Below are 21,035 nucleotides of genomic sequence, written 5' to 3' on the forward strand. Positions count from 1 at the left end.
GCAGTAACACAAGTGTAGAAATTCAGTATAGGGCAATTAATATTCCATTGTATGTTTTATTGTTATTATTGCTCCTGTGTTGGTTTTTCTATATCATACGTATGAATCTACTATTAGACCTTTTTTGATCTGCAAGTGAGAAAATAATCATCATGCAATGTTTATTTTTTTCATATATTTAAATATACATGTTTGCTATATTAAGAAAGAGTAATATTTTTTCCTTTATCATTATAAAGAAGAATTCCACTTCCAGCTATGGTGGACTAGATTGTATGAAACTAAATGTTATTCAAGGTTACCAAAGAATTGGACTGTTGATCAACATCCCAGAGAGATGCAAACCCAGAGAGATGAGTTCCATTTTTGGCATTGGTTTTCCTCTTGAGGCAATATCCAATCCAAAAAGCTGCAGCTGAAATCATAGGAGTCTGATAAGAAAGCTATTAATGAGAATCTTGTAAGTTGTGCTATCCTGAGTTACGCGGGGCAGCAGTGAAATTGGAGTTTAGAACCATCAATTAGGAGTAGCCTGTTTAAATATCCCAGCCTCTTTTTTGAGGTGCTTCTAAAGCCTGTAACATAGCAGTAAGCATGGACCAGAAGTAGACATGTCCTCACCTACAGAAAAATCAAACTCAAATGAGAGCTTAATCCAAACTGATTTAAGATGATCTAGTCATAATATAACTACCTTCTAAAGGCAATATTAACTTCTCTCTGGAAGAAGATAACCTCAGAGTCATAAATTGTTCCTAAAGTTTTTCTTAGAAAAGAATATATCCAACATTCAATAAAAATAATTAGGTTTTCAGAAAGATAAAACATTGATAACAATTCAAGAATATAAAGCAGTAGAATGAGATACAGAGGAGATTATGAATAAGATGTGTGCTTTAAAATAAGTCATTACTGTTTTCAAGAATTTACATAGTAGAAGAGGGGTTTACAAGATAACTTGAATCTATAAAAAAAAGTCAAAGTGCATTGTGAAAACGAAAAATCAATAAACAAAACTAAAAAGTCAAATTATAAGAAATAATTCATAAAGTAGAAAATAAGCCAGAGGAAAATAATCATACAAAAGTACTGAGGAAGAAAGGCAGTAAAATTTTTTAGAAAGTGTCAGTTTGTTAGCTGAGGCTGCCATAACAAAATACCATAGACTGGTGCCTTAAACAACAGGACTTTATTTCTCTTAGTTCTGGAGTCTGCGAAGTCCAAGATCAAGGTGCTGAATGATTTGGTTGCCCAGTGAGGGTCTCTTCTTGACTTGCACATGGACACTTGCCATCTGGCCCTCAAATGGAGGAGAGAGAGAGAGAGAGGAGCAAGTCTCTGGCATCTATTCTTATAAGGACACTAATTCTTTAATGAAGGCCCCAGCATCATGGACTCATCTAAATTCAATTACCTCCCAATGGCTCAACCTCAAAATATAATCACATGGAAAGTTAGGGCTTCAACACATGAATTTTGAGGGGACCCAGTTCAGTTCATAGAAAAGAGTATACAAGACATATATGATTTGTTGAAATGCTTAACAAATGTAACTGGAGTCTGCAAAGGAGACAAGAGAATAGGTAGAAACAGTATTTTTAAAAATAATGGTGAAAATTTTCCAAAATTGACAAAAGATATTATACCCAGATTCTTGAAGCTTTACAAAGTGAGTCAAGTTTAAAGGTAATACATCTGGATTTTATATGAAAATTGATGAAATATCAGGGTAAGCAAAATTCTTTAAGTAGCTAGAAAGCAAAAAAGCAATTAAAGGTGGTAGTTGACTTACTGGTAAAAACAATGGAAGCCAGAAATAATAGAAACCTATCAAATTATGTATCAAAATGCTGAAAAAAGAATAATGCCAACATAGAACTCTAAATCCAGCAAAATTTCCCTTCAAATTAAAGGGGGGAATAAACATTTTCATAAAAACAAAGTAAGAAAATGTGTCACTAGCATAACTTTGCAATGGAAATCATAAAATAAATTGCTTTAGGTCAAATGAAAATTAGTCCATGTTGATACAAGAAGAAATGATTAGAAATACAAAGGTTAAATATGGGATTAATTAATATGGAGTCTAAACCAGTAGTCATAATATCTTGAGAAATTTAAATATACATAGAAATAAAACATTGAGCAGCAATATCAGAGAGCAAAGTAAATACAAGGTAATATTTCAATTTCTTGCATTGGCCAGTAGGTGGTAAATAATAATTTTAATTAGAATATACAAGGATACATATATAACTCTCGAGGTAATCACAAAAATAATGGCAAAGTAATATAGAATTAACAAGTTAATGAGGTATGTGTAAAATAATACAAACATGATTAATTTAGTAGATGACTAAAATGGAAAGTCAAAGAAATGGAAAACAGTGGAACAAATAGAACATAAGTGACAAGATGATTTATAAATCTAAATGCATCAGCAATTGCATTGTATTGTAAAAGAAACCAAATAATTCCATTAAAAATTCAATATTTGAGACTAGAAGGTGAAAAGAAAGACTGTATATTCCTTTAAAAAGACATGAATAAAAATAAGGATGCAAAATTTTACAAGTGAAAGAACAAAATATATGCCATATAAACACTAGCTAAGGAAGCTGCTGTAACTTTTTTTAAAAGATCTTTTGATGTGGACCATTTTAAAGTCTTTATTGAATTTGTTACAATATTGTTTCTGTTTTGGTTTTTTTTGACCCTGAGGCATGTGGGATCTTAGCTCCCCAACCAGAGACCAAACCTGCACCCACTGCATTGGAAGGCAAAGTCTTAACCACTGGACCACCAGGGAAGTCCCTGCTGTAACTTTTTTTTACACCAGAGAAAAGTCGACTCTAAATCAAGAAGTATTATGAAAAATAAAGAAGGATGTTTCATATGATAAGGATGTTTCCATGTGGAAGAATTAAGAATTCTAAATTTATTTTCACCTAATAATAGTCATATATATATAGATAGATAGATATAGATATAAAATACATACACACATACACATATTAGTCTGCATGACCAAGTTGTATTTGTCCAGAAATAAAGATTGTTTTAACATTCAAAAATCCAACGCCATCAACACACATCTTATGATTATTAAATAGAGGCAGAAAAAGCATCAAACATTTATTTAATGATTAAAAACTCTTAGAAAACTATAAAATGAAGTTTCTTAATCTAATAAAGAACATCTACAAAGCTCTACAACATATATAATGATTAATGGTCAAATATTACTTTCTTTTCCACTGAAATTGGAAATAAGAAAAGCATTTATACTATCACAAACTCAGTGTAACATTGGGATGAAGTACATTGCCAATAAAATAAGATAAAGGAAAATAAAAAGTTTAAATAACAGAAATAAGTAATTTGTGTTTCTGAATGGTGTGATTTTATATGTAGAATATCCAATAATGAAATAATTAAATTCATAACACACAGGATCAATATAAAAATAACAGATATCCAACAACAGTAAGTAATTACAACATAAGATTTTGCAAAAAGGTGGCAATTACAATAGTATCAAAAACATAAAACTACTTATAAATAGAACATGTGCAAGATTTCAAGACAGAATATATCAGACTGTTATTTAGCAAACTAAAGAAAACGTAAATAGAGGAAAGTATCAAGTGCATTGAGTAGAAGACTCATCATACTTTATTATATATTTATAAAAGTCAATTCTGCCAAATATTGTAAAATATGACAATCTGTATGAATATTATCCCTAGCTTCAATATGGTATGAATTAAAATTTGATGCTTTTGTGGAAATTGAAGTGTTGATTCTAAAATCATTTGGAAACATATGTTTATCTAAGGTAATTTTTCATTCTTTACAATTAAGTTAATTATGTTATAAATTATAGGCAATATGTACCCAAATTTTATGTGTACAGGTTGTTGAATATTTAACATATGTGTGACCTAAGAGAAATAAAATTTTTAGCAGCACAGATTTCCTCAAGTTCCCTTGTAGCAATTACCTCCATAGTAATCTCTATTTTGACCAGTATCACCTTAAGTTAGGTTTGAGTCTTTTTTGAATTTCATATAAATAGAATCATATAGTAGGTGTCCTTTTACATATTACTTTCACCCAACATTGTGCCTTAGATTCACCTATATTTCGCATGTAAAGGTCACTTACTTTTTCTTTCATTGTGAGTGGTTGGTAATCTTTCACCAATTTTGACATAAAAATATATTTTGCAGTTATCTATAAGTTGTCCTAACTTGTGGAAGTTGAATTTAATATTGTATTTCACTAGCTTATATCTTTAATTTTTTACTTTAGAACTTCTCTTTATCAGGCAATCTATTAGTTTTTGTATTTCAATGGGTATGAAATAAGACACTCAATTTCTTCTTTCCTGGAGTTTATAGTGAATGATGGGCATTAATTAAAACAAAATTATCTATACACTAATAATGAAGTAACAGAGAGGAAATTAATGAAATAATCCATTTACCATCACATCAAAAAGAAAAAAATACCTAGGAATAAACCTACCTAAGGAGGCAAAAGACCTGTACTCCATAGACTGTAAGACACTGATGAAAGAAGTTGAAGATGACACAAACAGATGGAAAGATATACTGTGTTCTCGGATTGGAAGAATCGATATTGTTAAAATGACCATACTACCCAAGGCAATCTACAGAGTCAATGCAATCCCTATCAAATTACCAATGGCATTTTTCATAGAACTAAAATAAAACAATTTTAAATTTATATGGAAACACAAAAGACCCTGAATAACCAAAACAATCTTGGGAAAGAAGAACAGAGCTGGAGGAATCACACTCCCTGACTTTGACTATACTACAAAGCTACAGTAATAAAACAGTATGGTACTGGCACAAACACAGACATATAGATGAATGGAACAGGATAGAAAGCTAAGAAGTAAACCCATGCACTTCTGTTCAATTAATCTATGGCAATGGAGACAAGAATATGCAGTGGAGAAAAGACAGTCTCTTCAATATGTGATTCTGGGAAAACTGGACAGCTTCATGTAAAAGAATGAAATTAGAACATTCTCTAACACCATATACAAAAATAAACTTGGAATGGATTTTAAAGACCTAAACATGAGGGACTCCCTTGGTGGCACAGTGGTTAAGAATCTGCCTGCCAATGCAAGGGACACAGGTTTGATCCCTGGTCCAGGAATATCCCACATGCCACGGAGAAACTAAGCCCATGCACCACAACTAATGAGCTTGCCCTCTAGAGCCACAACTACTGAGCCCTCATGCCACAACTACTGAAACCTTTGTGTCTGGAGCCTGTGCTCTGCAACAAGAGAAGCCACTGCAATGAGAAGCCTGTGCACTGCAACGAAGAGTAGCCCCCGCTCACCACAACTAGAGAAAGCCCACATGCAGCAATGAAGACCCAACACAGCCAAAATTTAATTAATTAATTAATTAATTTTTAAAAAAGACCTAAATATAAGACTTGTACTATAAAACCCCTAGAGGAAAACATAGAACATTCTTTGACATAAATCATAGCAATGTTTTTTGGATCCATCTCCTAGAATAAAGGAAATAAAAGCAAAAATAAACAAATGGGGCCTAATTAAACTTAAAAGCTTTTGCACAGTAAAGGAAACCATCAACAACACAGATAACCTACTAAATGGGAGAAAATATTTGTAAATGATATGACCAATAAGAGATTAATATCCAACATACATAAATAGCTCACACGACTCAATATCAAAAAAAGCAACCCAATTAAAAAATGGGCAGAAGAACTGAATAGACATTTTTCCAAAGAGGAAATGCAGATGGCCAATAGGCACATGAAAAGATGCTCAACATTGCTAATCATCAGGGAAATGCAAATCAAAACCACAGTGAGATATCACCTCACACCTGCCAGAATGGCTATCATCCAAAAGGACACAAATGACAAAAGTTGGCAAGGATGTGGAGAAAAGGGAACTCTCGTACACTGTTGGTAGAAATGTAAATTGGTGCAGCCACTGTGTTAAACAGTGTGGAGGTTTCTCAAAAAATTAAAAGTAGAGCTACCATATGACCTAGCAATTCCACTGCTGGGTATATATCTGAAAAATACTAATTTGAAAAGATACATGCATCCTAATGTTCATAGCATCATTAGTTACAATTGCCAACATATGGAAGCAGCCTGTGTCTATCAACAGATGAATGGATAAAAAAGATGTTTTATATATCTGTGAATATATCCTTGTTAATATCTCTTGCTTGGTAAATATATACTTATTTTTCAGTGCTCTAATCATAGGGTAGCACGTCTTTGAAACCTCCATTGATTCAGAGTTGATATACTACTCCCTTGTGTTCCCATTCTAACATGTGCACACTTCTAATTTATGGAGTCGTACTATTTGTAAACTTATAGTACCTATTAAAATGACAGTTCATAAATACCAAATTAATGAATAAATTAATCTACAGTTGGCTTTGATTTTCTTTTACAGCATATTAAGCAGGATATTTTAGGAAAAATATGTAATGCTGCCATAGCTGAATTTTGAAGCACTATAGAATCAAAAAACGTATCTAGGAAGATATAAAGTCTAGAAATGATTAACATGCTAACACAAAGGAAAACCATAAACCAAATGTCTGGTTTCATTGCCCACTACTTTCTTAAACACCACGCAGTTGATTTATTTAATAACTTGAAATTCACTGTGAACTTTGTCTTTGAGCTTTTTCTGAACAATTCCCACCTGTTCCTTTAAACCTTCCTGATACATCTCCACCAGTGGTTAGACCTCTTGTCATTTAAAGGTTGCATAAAAATCATAATTCATCAATGATAAACTACATGTATACTGTGCTGTGATATTTCTTCCACCATTTCCTAGAGTCATATAGTCCTTTTAATTAGAAATAATATTGGCTTATATCTTGCTTATACAGTTAGATGGAAATGCCCTTGAGGGTATGAATGTTTTATGCCTATTGATTTCTCTAGATCAGAGAAACTATTCAATTTATATCTGTTCCTTATTAAAGAATTACAGAAAAAATTTGCACATGTTGTATAAAGCATATGACTAGTATAGCAATTTCCTCTCATGTCAATATAGACTGTTTTAATTACTATAAAATATGACTCACAACTTTATTCTCTTGACTCCTCATGAATTATTGCCAATTTGAAACAAAGTGACGTATGGTTTTCCTGATTATCAGTATTTCATTCATTAAGGTACCATAATGTGAACACAGTACAATACTTTGAAATGCCACTGAACTAAGCCAGTGATTACACATTATTTTAAGTAGGAGTGGTATTACTCGGTAGCTCAACTGCTGTAAAAAAAAGAAAACAGCATTACAATTAAATGGAGATGTATATCACTTCCTTTGTATCTACCCAGAAAACTACACACATATTACATACTACTTAGCAAGCATTGTTGATATATGACTTACTGTCTCTTTCTTATAAATACACATATGCTGCCTCTGTAAGACAGGTTGCCCCATAAAGTTAATGAGCTTCATCAAATTTTTATTTTAGTTTTTATAATAATCCTCCTGTCTGTTTTTGTCATCTTTGGGCAATTATTAGTTATTTTATTTTCTACTTCATAGTTTTTTTTTTCTGAGGTATATATATATATGTATACATATATATATATACATATATATATATACCTCATCTTCTTTATCCATTCATCTGTCAGTGGACATCTAGGTTGTTTCCATGTCTTGCCTATTGCAAACAGTGCTGCTATGAACATAGGGGTGCATGTATCTTTTCGAATTCTAGTTTTGTCCAGATACATGCCCAGGAGTGGGATTGCTGGATCATAGAGCAACTCTATTTTTTGTTTTTTGAGCAGCCTCCATACTGTTTCCCATAGTGGCTGCACCAATTTACATTTCCACCAATGGTGCAAGAGGATTCCCTTTTCTTCACACATTCTCCAGCATTTGTTATTTGTAGACCTTTTAATGATAGCTGTTCTCACTGGTGTGAGGTAGTAGCTCATTGTAGTTTTGATTTGCATTTCTCTAATAATTAGTGATACTGAGTGAGCATCTTTTCCTTTGCCTATTGGCCATCTGTATGGCTTCTCTGGAGAAACGTCTTTTTAGGTGTTCTGCCCATTTTTTATAGGGTTGTTTGGTTTTTTTGTTACTGAGTTTTATGAGCTGTTCATATATATTGGAAATTAATCCCTTGTCAGTTGCATCATTTGCAAATATTTTCTCCCTGTCCTTAATTTGTCTTTTTGTTTTGTTTATGGTTTCCTTTGCTGTGCAAAACCTTATATGTTTGCTTAGATCCCATTTGTTTTTGGTTTTATTTCTATTGCCTTGGTAGACTGACCTAAGAAAACATTGCTATAATTTATGTCAGAGAATGTTTTGCCTATATTCTCTTATAGGAATTTTATGGTGTCATCTCTTATATTTATGTCTTTAAGCCATTATGAGTTTATTTTTGTGTATAGTGTGAGGGTGTGTTCTAACTTCATTGATTTACGTGTGGCTGTTCAACTTTCAGGGAAGGAATTTTAAAGGCAACATTAAGCAGAGGGTTATAGGGTATGTGATCAGCTTGTGGACATCCTTCTGACTGGGTGATGGTGAAGTAACAGAGTGATGTTTCAGGAATCTCAGTCATAAGTTTTCTAGTTCCAGGAGATCTGGAGTGCTGATGGTCAGCATGCAGTTAACTTCTTCCACCTGGTGGCGTTTTTAGTATCTGCAAAACAACTCAAGGGTGTGGTTCAGGATATTATCTATAGTCCTTGAGGAGGAAATGAAGGCCCTTGAGTTTGTTTTATGGCTAAACTATTATTATTTTGTCTTGCTTGACTGTTTTCATTTGTTTATGCATTTTCTCATTTCTCTGATTAGATATGTTCTTTGGAACTTGGGGAAGACCCAGGATGCTAAAGCTTTTCTATAAACAAGAGACAAGGGACTGTGGGGGGTGGGTATTTCTGTCTCTAACTGTATCTCTATTTCTCTCTTTCCTCTCTTTCTCTCTCTCTGTTTCTCTCTCTCTCTCTCCCCCTCTCTCCCTCTTGTCATCTTTCTCCTTTAGTGAGAACAGTATAGTGAAGAAGAAAGGGAAATTAGGTGGGGGGAATAAAAGAGAATTCTGGAGAAAAAGAAGAACCTGAGCTGGAAAAGAGGTTATAGAGGCCATGTCCTGCACAACTAACAAATTAACCATACAGCTGCTTTAATTACCTTTTATTCCACTCACATTCCATTATCTTCTTTCCATTTTGCCATTAAAGACATTTTTCCTGCCATAAAACACGTCAGCTCTGGATTGAAATATGGCCTTTTATGTTCCTATAAACACTATTCTCAGTATAACTACTAAAAAAGTACACATCAACAATAAACCTATATAACTAAATAAATTCATAAGTAGGCAGACAAGTGGAAAATATTTATATATACAAATACATATGTATATATAATATTTGTGTGTGTGAGACACTGCAAATTGCTGTTTTTTAAATTTCTTTTGAGTCCTCAGTATTCAATTAAGATTTTGCAACACTATTTAACTTCTGCTAAAATTCCCCCTCATTTGCTAATCCAATTTTTTAACTTTATCTTAAAATTTCAACCTCATTCTCATCTTATTCTGTTTTTATCATCAGCAGAGAAATTTTCTTGCTAATTTACAGGAAATCAATAGCAGTAAACAAAACTACTTCAACTCCTTTTCTTAACATATACATGCATCTTAATTTTCAGTGATGACCACCTTCTACCATCATATAATTTTTTTGTTTTGGTTAAAAAAGTACCTGTTTTTGTTTTCACATGTGTTCCTTAATTGTGTTTAGCTTGTGTTTTCTCTTCTCTCCTCAAGGTTTAGGCTTCCTGAATCACTCCTCTTCTTTTAACGTTCATCTCATCTCTACTTATCTTTCTTTTATTTAGTATAAAAACAGAACGTCTCAGAGAGCCCTGCTAAACTTCTTGTCTTCATTAAGCTCTTATATATTTCTTCACAGATCATATTCTTAAATGGAGCCTACATTTCCCTTATTATCTCCTACTTAGTAGTAAAACTCATATACTGTTATTTATACAATAACATTGGATAACACTCTGGTTAAGAGAGCCAATTATTTTTATATTGCTAATTCCATTGAAAGTGTTCTGTACTTCTCTTAAGTTCTCAGGACCACTGCATATTATACTTACTGATTCTTAAAAATCCTCTACTTTATTGATATAATCACTCTTTTTTCACATTTTCCTTTCTTTATTATCCCTTATCAAATATCCTTTGTGGGGCCATCATCTTCCAGTAGTTTATTAAATGTCAGTATGTTCTTTGCCTTCTGCTCTGTGGTGATATATTCAACCTTGTCTTCTCTCTTGCTTATAACATGGATCTCAATCTAAATCTCTTTTAAGTTGGCAAAAAAATACATATTCAGTGTCTAATAAATATTATCAGCCTTTTTTAATATAAGGCAATGAAAACCCAAGGATGGGCAAAACAAATGTCTTCCATGTCTGCATGAAGTACATAGAAAGATATGAAAATAGATAGCCATGCAAATAAATTCACACTTCAAACTGTGATAAGTGCAATGAAAAGATACATGGTGACAAGAAGTTTTACAGTAGGATAATTTGACCTAGTCAAGTATGTATGGAAAGACTTTACAAATGAAATAAAATAATTTGAATCTTAAAGATGAGTGGGCTCAAACTTGGCAAAAGGAGAAGAGATTTCCACACAGAGCAGAGCAACATGTGCAAGGACTCTATGATAGGACGAGCATGGTGCCTTATAGGAATTATCTTGTTGATATGGTTAGAATGATGAGGAAAAAAAGGTGTGTTTGTTGCAAGGTGAAGATGGATAGAGGTAGGTACCAGAATATAAAGGCATGTTAAGGTTCTTTTTATTCTTTATTAACATAACAATAATAAATAATTAAACTATTATAGCAATTTGGATATCTAAATTAATGACTTTTGCCTCTGTGTGGACTTTAGGTTGATGGGGACAATAATTAGTATCTGGAAGCTATCAGTGTAGATAAGTTTGGGGAATACAAATTTCTCTTGAGATAGAGAAATGTTCAGGGATCCAGAGAAATCTGCATTATTTGAGACATATTCAGAAGGTTCTATTGAAAGGACTTGGTGTTGTTAGATATGGAAAGTTGATGGTAAGATGTCATCAAATTTCTAGTATCACACAACTGGATTGTTAATCATGGTGTTGCTGAGATAACTGGAGGAAAGTTAAGTTTATTTGTGGGGGAAGAGGACACTTTGATGTTTGATATGCTTTAGAGAGCTCAAGAAAGATAAGACAAATAGGCATTTGAGATATATATGTATATATATATATATACACATATGTGTACATATATATTTGGAATAGAGGTGAAATATCTGGGAAATATAAATGATTTAGTGAATTATTTGTATGCAGGTGGTAATTAAACATGTGGGCATTAATATAATTGCTTAAGCAAATATATTTCTTAAGCAATGTATTGAGAAGAGAGATGAAGACAGAAGCTTCAGGAATTCAATCAGTGCTGGGGAAGAGACAATAGTTCTGTAAAAAAAGTATGGAAGTAGCAACCAGAGGAAGAGAAAATGGGTCAGGAAAACTTAAAAGCATGTGTATTAAAAATGATGCAGCAGACATTATGATAAATGCTGCCAAGAAGATGAAGATTGATAAATGTGTATCTTGTTAAACACTCTTGTCCTTAGCAGGAACTGCATCATCGAAGGTGTTAAAAATGATTAACACAAGCATAATACTTAACGTGGTGTTGTTTTAAGTTCATTAAGTATATTAACTAATTACAAAGTAGGTGGTACATATACTATTATTATAAGACTCATTACAAAGATGAGAATTATGGCATAGATACTCTAAGTATATTATGCAAGGTCAAATGGCTAGTAAATAGTTGGAAGCAGGATACAAACAGTCCATTTAGTGAGTCCATAATCGTGTGTGATATCAATAAGCACAAGATAGTTTAGAGTAATATATGATGAAATAGGAGGAAAGTAAATATATCACAGATAAAGATAATTCTTCAGGAGCAAACTGTGTCACATATCTGCGTAAATGTAAATAAATATTGTAAAGTAACAATAATGACTGGTGAGTTTAACATGTAGAAATAATTAAAACATACATAAAATAGCATGTAAGTCTAAAGGGTGTTGTACGTGGTTGAAGTGTTCCAAGGTCGTTGCATTTTCTGGGAAATGAAGATATCAAGATGCAGCAAGTGAGTTTTAGGTCAAATACTAAAATAATTGTAAAGAAATATATAAATACCAAGCAAATGATGGTATTGGATAAAATTCTACAGAAGAGCAGAGTATAATGATAAATAAATATATAAGAAGGAGGTCAAATGGGGGAGAAAACATAATTGATAGATTTAATCTCAAACATACATTAAATGTAATTGGACTTTATCTCTGGAAAGAGTATAGTAAACAGAAGCAAGACAGTGTTCCTGTTGCCACACAGAAATATCAGGTAAATTACAAAAAACATAATTTTAATTACATTTGAGAGCTAGGGACGGAACAATACAATAAGATTCCAGAGAAAGAAGTTCTTCCTGAATGTGATGATATCAGTGGCTAATTTCTTCCAAGAATATTGTTGGTCTGATGTTACAGCTTTTAAGGGTAGACAGATCTACCAGGGAGAAAGCAGCAAATTATACTAATCCCTTACAAAATAAATCAGTAAAACATATAGTAATAGTCGTCCTTCTTTTACAACAAAATCATCCCTTTTCCCTATACCAAATAGTGGATTGAGGTACAAATCAGGTATCAAGTCTCAGTTAATTCTGGATTCCAAGTTTCTTTTATGCAAAGCTATATGACTTTTTACTGTTTTCACTGTAAACAAGCATAGAAAAACATAAATAGGAAAATACAGAGTGAATTAAATTTATGTAGCTAATTATGGATGGTGTGCTTTCAATAGACCACTTCAGTAATTTAATAAATATCTCATAGTTTGCTTTCACTTTTTTTTTTTTAATTTAAAACTTTAGTCTGACCCTTGCAGTAACCAATGTAGGGACACAAGGGAAAATAAATGAAAAGTAAATCTGACTTAAATTAAAACATCACCTGATCTAATGTAGAGCATTAATATTCATAAATAATTTGTCAGAGAACATTTGGTATAGGGTAATAAGCACATCAAAAGATATATAAATCTAAAATTAGCTAACAAGTTAGGGGATTGTTAGGGGATTAGTTAGGGGTTTGAGCATATGAAGGTTATAAAAAGGCAATTTAATTGCTTAGTTAGGGGATTGAGCATATGAAGGTTATAAAAAGGCAATTTAATTGCTTAAAATTTTCATTGATTATAGGATATACATGTCATTTTTTATTTTCAAGCATATAGATTTGGTTCCTTTGCTCTGGAATTTTATGAAGAAGTTATGTATGGTCATTATTATTTAATTTATGAACACATGAAAAGTTTTGTGAAATATTTATATTATTCTTTTAAAAATATAGTACTGAATTAGTCTGAATTACAAAATATTTTAGTGTGAAAAAGACATATTTTTGAAAAGTTATAAAAATAATTTTTGAATAACCATTATACACAGATTTCCTAAATGATGTATATTTACTTAATTTATAATTTGTTCTCTTTCTTTCTCTTTTCTCTCTCACTCCCTCTCTTATTTATATTGACATATGTGTATGTATATGTGTTTATATATATAAACTATACTGTAAGTACAGCAATGAATATATTTTAAAAACAAGGAGACTTGGTTCACATTTTTCTAAAGTTCTCACTAATTTTCTTTTTCCTAATCAAAGATCCAAAATAAGTTATCACTTTTTTTTGTTAAAAAATCCTTATCCTACAAGGCAAGAGTTTTCTATAGAGCCGTATATAGAGGTATCAGTCATCAGGTTGTGTGTGTGTATATATGTGTGTGTGTGCTCATGCGTGCTGCATGCGTATAAAACAAAGGCATTATATCTCCTATATGTGGGCATTTGTGATTCATCATGAGAATTCTCACATAATAAGTAAATAATTTTTAAAAGTAAAATTGAGAAATGTGGTGGAATATAATGGAAACCAAATATATAATGAAAATGCTTTATATTTTGTGACTCCAAATTTGTGTCACTGGTGGTAGATTTTGCATCCACACCTATCAGAGAATACTTTAAAATCTATATGTATTTTTAATGTGAAAATAAGCACATGCACACACATTGAAAGTGTTACTATGAGTGAATGAATTGGTCATTTGGCTATGTAACATAAACAGAGAAAGCTACACTAGGCCTCCAGATAGTTTAAAACATTTAATTTATAAAGTTACTTTTGAAAAACCCCTAAAAAATTTTAACTAAGTTCACTTCTTATTTTTAATATTATTTATTCTAATGTGAATGGAATGAATATATAATAAAAACACTGACAATTTAGATTTAAAGTCTATAAAGCAATCAATTAATTTTTAACTTAAGACAGTTTTAGCATCACTTTAACACTATAGTTATTCCATTATTCAAAGCCTCAGGTAATTGTCATTCATCCTTATGAGTACATTTTTATAGCACAGTGTAATCAACTATTAAATAAAAGCAAGGTGGGAAGCATAGAAAATGTAGATATTTTAGTCAACCAAATACATAAAGACTGGGAATTATTAGAGTGCTCTTTACATAGATTTAAAAAAATAATTTATAATCAGCAATTTTCTAGTTTTGTTATGGTACCAATGATTTTACTGTCTGTTTTCTATATTACTAAACTGACCAATGATGTTTCTACTGTGAGCTTTTTATTTGTTAAAAGAATTATAAATGCCAATATCATCAAACAGATCCTGAATTCACAAATATGAAAGGAGGATAATATTTTTAAAAATTTTATAATGATTATTATATGTTGATATGTTTACAGTCTCCTAATATCTTTATATTATATATTTACTACGTATCACACTTTTATTAAAGCAGTTTAGTTATATTAACACATTTAATTGCATAGCATGCTACTTTGTGCCAATTGTGAACCAGGCTGCACTATTAAAGTTTTACATTTATTAACTTCTTTTAATTCAAGGTACACAACTTTTTGAAATAAATATCACTCATTAGAATACTATTAGTCAAATTGTATATTAGAGAAATACTGCATTTATCTTTTCATGATATGCAGCAAATTCATGATGAAAAAAATAAAAAGACATTCACATATACTATTTGTAAAACTTTTAGAAGAAAACATAGGAAAAAAATCTTTATGTCCTTAAGGTAAGCAAAGCTTTCTAAGATATTATACCCAAAATACAACATATCATTAGAATTTAAAAAATCATGTGCCTCCAAAGACAGTGATAGAACAATGAAAAGACAAGAAACAGACTGGGAGAAAATATTGGCAAATCACATATCTGATAAAGGACTTGTATCAAGAATATATCAAAATATATCAAAACTCAATAATAAGAAAACGAACAACACAATAAATAATGGGTAAAACATTTGAGCAAACGCTTTACAGAGAAGATGCGTGTATTGCTGGTAAACACATGAAAAGATGCTAGACATTAATATTCATTAGGAAAATTCAAATTGTGAACACAGTGAGATATATAGAGACAGAGAGAGGATTGATAAGACAAAAAGCTGGGGAAATAGAATTTATTGGTGAATATAGTTAAAGGGCATACAGGCAATTCTCATAATCTTATAAGTTTGAATTTATATAAAATAAAAGGTTACAAAAATACTTTCTAGAAAATCTGAGAATTATATAACACATAAAATGTCAATTTCTTCCACAATGATTAGACTGTACACTACTAAAGAAAGATGTAATAATACTTCTACTTCTCTACATCTCTACATTCCCTTCCTTTGTTGTAAGATAATTATTCATCTCACTTTTTTGGAGCACACACTTTTAATATTGCCAATTTATTATAATCAACTTAATCTCTTTTAATGTTTAAGTGTGACTTGGGAATTATCAAATACATTACATATGACTTCTTTTTCCTTCTCATCACTATGACATTTTTGGTTTTAAATGCTATTGTATTGGGAGCACTCCTGTAGAGGTTAGTAGTGATATGGGATCTTAATATTTCATCATTAAAATATTAGGAGAAAAAACCATAATTTTGAATACATAAAAGTAAAAGCATGTTGTTAAACGTGTAACAGTTTTGCAGTTAATTTTCATATTGTGGAAGTGGTTCAAGGTTTATCTCAAAATTAATTATTTTGACAAGAGGTATCCACTTAAATATTAAAAACTAAAACTAAATTTCTACTGGCTTACCATAAGAGTTAAGAATCTAGGGACTTCCCTGGTGGTCCAGTGGTTAAGACTTTGTGCTTCCAATGCAGGTGGCATGGGTTTGGTCCCTGGTTGGGAAACTAAGATCCCAGATGTTGTGTGTCATGACCAAAAAAAATAGAAAAAGAATGTACACCAAGCTGAGAGAAGAAGAAACTTCTCCTAGAGGGTGATATTCCACAATGTTTTTTTTTGTTGCTTTTTAACTCGATGGGGTTGATTGGTTCAGTTGAACTATTGAGTTGAAATAAATTGTAAGATTTACTTAAAAAGCAGGGTCATTTGGACAGATTTTTTCATAGAGATATCATAATGAAAGAGAGAAAAACATTGAGAAACATGAAGAAATAAGTCAAAATGTAATTAAGGGCTTCCCTGGTGGTGCAGTGGTTGAGAGTCCGCCTGCCGATGCAGGGGACACGGGTTCCAGGTCTGGGAAGATCCCACATGCCGCGGAGCGGCTGGGCCCATGAGCCATGGCCGCTGAGCCTGTGCGTCCGGAGCCTGTGCTCCGCAACGGGAGAGGCCACAACAGTGAGAGGCCCGTGTACCATAATTAAATAAATAAATAAATAATAAAACACTGTGAAGTTAGGAAAAAAAAAAGACTGAAATGAGATCAGTAAATCAAATCATCAGGATTAAAAGTTGGAAATTTACACTGAAGCTATGAGTACTGGAACTTTCTTGTATAAGAACACGATAATTGTCTCTGGCTTGAAGTTAGAGTCTAAAAGGAATTAGGCCAGAATTAATTCTTGGAGGAAGGGAGTCCAGAAACCATTAACTAAACCATAAAGTGGTGTTTTAATTTGGGTACTCCCCTAAATAAACTCAGAGACAGGGAATTGAGTCAGGTAGTTTACTTAGTAGGTCAAGTCCTCATAAAGATAATAATCAGAAAGTCAGGAAGTGGAAGCAGCCAAAAACTGTTAAATGGAGTTTAGTGTGGGTAACTGAGTTGTTTTTTATTAGTGCTCTGTTCTCAACTTGACACACTAGTATAATAGTTATTTCAGATGGCATATATTCAGATTTTCAGTTTCATTACAAGGCTGACTTACGGCTAAATTTGCATACTATAAGGCAAATACAAACTATCCCTTAATGCTGATATCAACATCTGAGTGAGTGATGATCCTCTTAAGCATGAGTGCTTCCTTAAAGGTCTACAAAAGGAATAGAGGATTCCTGAATGGAATCCACTTACCTATGACAGAAATTAGCTCATCTAAATAAGGAGTACTAAAAATTTTGAAACTGGGCCATGACCAATATGGCCATTTGGTATTATATTCTGACATAAACATGAACTTACCTATCACTCTCTAGTACAGTCTGGTCTGATTATATTACTTAACTCTTTGTTGTGGAATCACAGCTGGAGTCAGCTTCCCAGTTCTTCCCAGGAATTATGGTAATAAACTATTAGATCAACCATGAAACCTATTTTACAACAAAAACACAGTAAATAAAACTACAGCAAAGATCAAAAAAATATTTTTCTCTATTGGCTTCTCATATTTTTTTTCAAAATTTAATACTAGAAACTTTAGGGATTGTAGAGGACCTCTATTTCCATCTCCCTTGCCTTCAATTCTCACTAGAGATAACTACTGTCCAGAAACAGATCCTGTCATTCTTCTGCGTTAGACCCTGACAGCAGTTTTTCTCTATATCACTGCAAAATCTGACACTGTCAGGTGTTTTAGGGTTTTTCCCTTAATGAGTGTGATAAAGCTTAAAATTATTTTGATTTGTACTTTTTCATTATTTATTATACTAATCAATTATTTTATAGACTAGTGCTCATTGAATTTTCCTAGTCTGCTAAGTATTTGCTTACTTATTATACTCAGCTATTTGCTTGGTTATCTTTTTGTTACTGTTAATGTATTTGAGCTTTTTATACTCTGTCAGCTATTCATGTTTTCTCCCAATTGGGCTACCATTTGTGGTCTAGGACATAATCAGTTGAAACTTCTCACGTGTTGCAGATATAAAATCTTGAAAAATTATTGAAAAACTGAAAATTTAAAAAGCATTGGAAAACCACAAGCAGTAGTAGAAGAAAATTTACCCTTGCAAAGGTACAGCTGCAGTATAAGCATGAAATGAGAATTGTTGGGGTTTTGTTGTGTTTTTTCCTTTATTGGCTGATAGTGCTTTCCTACTCCATTAGCAATAGTGCCAAAGCCCACAATTTTACTGGCTCAAATTTGCAGGAAGTTTTCAGTGCTGTCAAAAAAGCTGGAGAATTAGCAGGAGTTGGGGTGGAGAGTGTGATATTGATAGTAAGAGAACTGTAGAAAAGGTAAAACCCCAATTTTGAGTATTAACTTTGCCCAAATCTGTGTTGACTACCAAAGTATGAATGTATGGTGGAAACACTTGGGAGTTTTGCAAACAAGCAACCAGAAAGCGAGGAGTCTACATCTGAATGACAAAAGTGCACCAGATGAGTTTTGTGAATTTATTGTTTTTATAATGAATTCAGTTTCCCAACCTGAACTAATCTTAGGTAGCATCAAATTGAGACTTTTGTAGCTTAAGATGTCAAAGCACAGAGCACTGGGCAGGTGGAGATTTAGGGGAGAGGTGACCATCAGAAGCAAGGAAGTACTGAGTTATAAAATATGAAAATAAAATCAGCCCAAATCCTTGGCTGACTACTAAACTAAACAGGCACTGACAAGAACCCTGAGGGAGCCCAGGCCAAAATATCAACCTCCAGAAACTGAAAGAACAAAGAGATACATCAACTAATGCACACTGTATGAAAGAGTTTTCAGTATGAGTCTAAGGAATATTAATTACCTAGTAGATATGAAATTAACAATAGAGAAAAGGGCATAACAGAATACAGAATCACTACATTATTTTAGCATTTACTGCATTGTGTAGTTGTGGTGGACATGAAAATGTACCTTTCAAGTCTACTTCTGTGAAGAAAATAGTCGACTGATAGCCTCTGTTGCCATTCCACAAGATATACTTACTACTACATACACTACACAGCTACCGTTTTCACTCTGGGCTGCTCCCAGCCAGTGTTTGAGCATGGTGGGGATACTGATGGAGGCCCTGATCTGTGAAAGGTGGAACTCTTGCAAGGGGTATCTTTCCTTAAGGACTCCTCATCAACCTAGCCAAAACAAACTGAGGTCTGTACCTCAGTCTGAGACTCAGCATACAATTTTCCTTTCTTCCACATTTACTTTTACTAATGTCAGACCTATAATGTGTTCTGAATGTTCCCAATACATACCTTTGCTCCACCCCACTCTCCATTTTTCTTTTATAGGAATTTGACAAGTAAATCTTGTGTACAACTAAATCCATCTTGTCTGTTTCTCAGAGGACCTAAAAATATGGTACCATGTTTGATCTGAGAAGTCAGGTGATATCATGGGGCCTTGGGACTGGCTCACTCACTGCCATGAAAATGATATCATGGTGCATGGTATGTTGAGCACAGCCCTGTTGCTGATCTCAGTAGAAAAGATACTGATAAGGAGGAACACCCTTGGAGGAGTGATGATGCAAAAAAGATGGGGTTGAGGAAGCAGTTCTTAGAGTAACAGCAAAGTTTGCTATTTATTGCTAAGTTGAAATTGATACACTGCAGAGATATAATGATGGCCATTTGGGAACACACAAAGGCTAATTATAAGAGTCAGAGGGTATCTTTGGTAGCTTACAGAAAGCTCTGGGTGGAAAAGTTCATTCTAATCCTAATGGGAGGCACTGAAAAGACTAAAATGGCTACAGGTCATGAATATTTGATTTTGCTAAAGGGTAAATGTAAATCATACATTTATTACAAAGGAGCAACAATAAAACTGATGATATTTTCAACAACAAAAAAATGGGATGAGGAGCTATTACTAGTATATCTTTAAATGAAGAAACAGCAACAGTTAACAACTGCCAACCTGGAATGCTATATTCAATGAAATTATCCTTCAAAAATATAAGCTAAATGTAGAAATTTTACAACAAACTTGAAATAATTGATCCTTGGAAATTCTTGCACTAAAAGGGCTACTAAAAAGAGTATTACAGCACATTCATCAGAGGGAAAAATGATCCTAGATGAAAGAATAGAAGTACAGGAAGACCTGAAAAGAAAAGGAAAGGGTAAATAGGTTGGTAATTGTATTGGTTTAGGTTTAGTAATTTATATTTTTTCCTAGAAATTTCCCAAGTTCATCACAGTTATGAGATTTATTGGACAGAGCGTCCATGGTTTTCTCTGTGTCTTTTATTTTCTGAATGTAGATTGTAGAATAATGGAATACAGTCAATTTTCTGGTGCATTGATGATTCCTTTATCTTAGGCAGAAAATTTGGTTTTGAGGAAATTAAAGTCTTTCACTCCTTTAAAGGAGGTTTTGCATTTTATCTGGCAGTCCTTAAAATTTCCTGAATTTTTGGTTTCTGCAGTTTCATGATGAAGTATCTAGTAGGGATTTCTTTTTATTTATTTCCCTCAACATTCTTTGGGATTGTAGAATTTTCCGATTGGTATTTTTCATTCTTTTGAAAAAAAAAATCTTATCCATTAACTCTTCAAATACTGCTATTCTGTTTTCTCTCTTTCCCTACTGGGTCTCAAATTAAACAAATATTTAGATGTTCTTATTTCATGT

This window comes from Monodon monoceros, unplaced genomic scaffold (assembly GCF_005190385.1).
Source record: "Monodon monoceros isolate NGI ecotype Baffin Bay Population unplaced genomic scaffold, NGI_Narwhal_1 Super_Scaffold_20, whole genome shotgun sequence".
Taxonomy (NCBI): Eukaryota; Metazoa; Chordata; class Mammalia; order Artiodactyla; family Monodontidae; genus Monodon; species Monodon monoceros.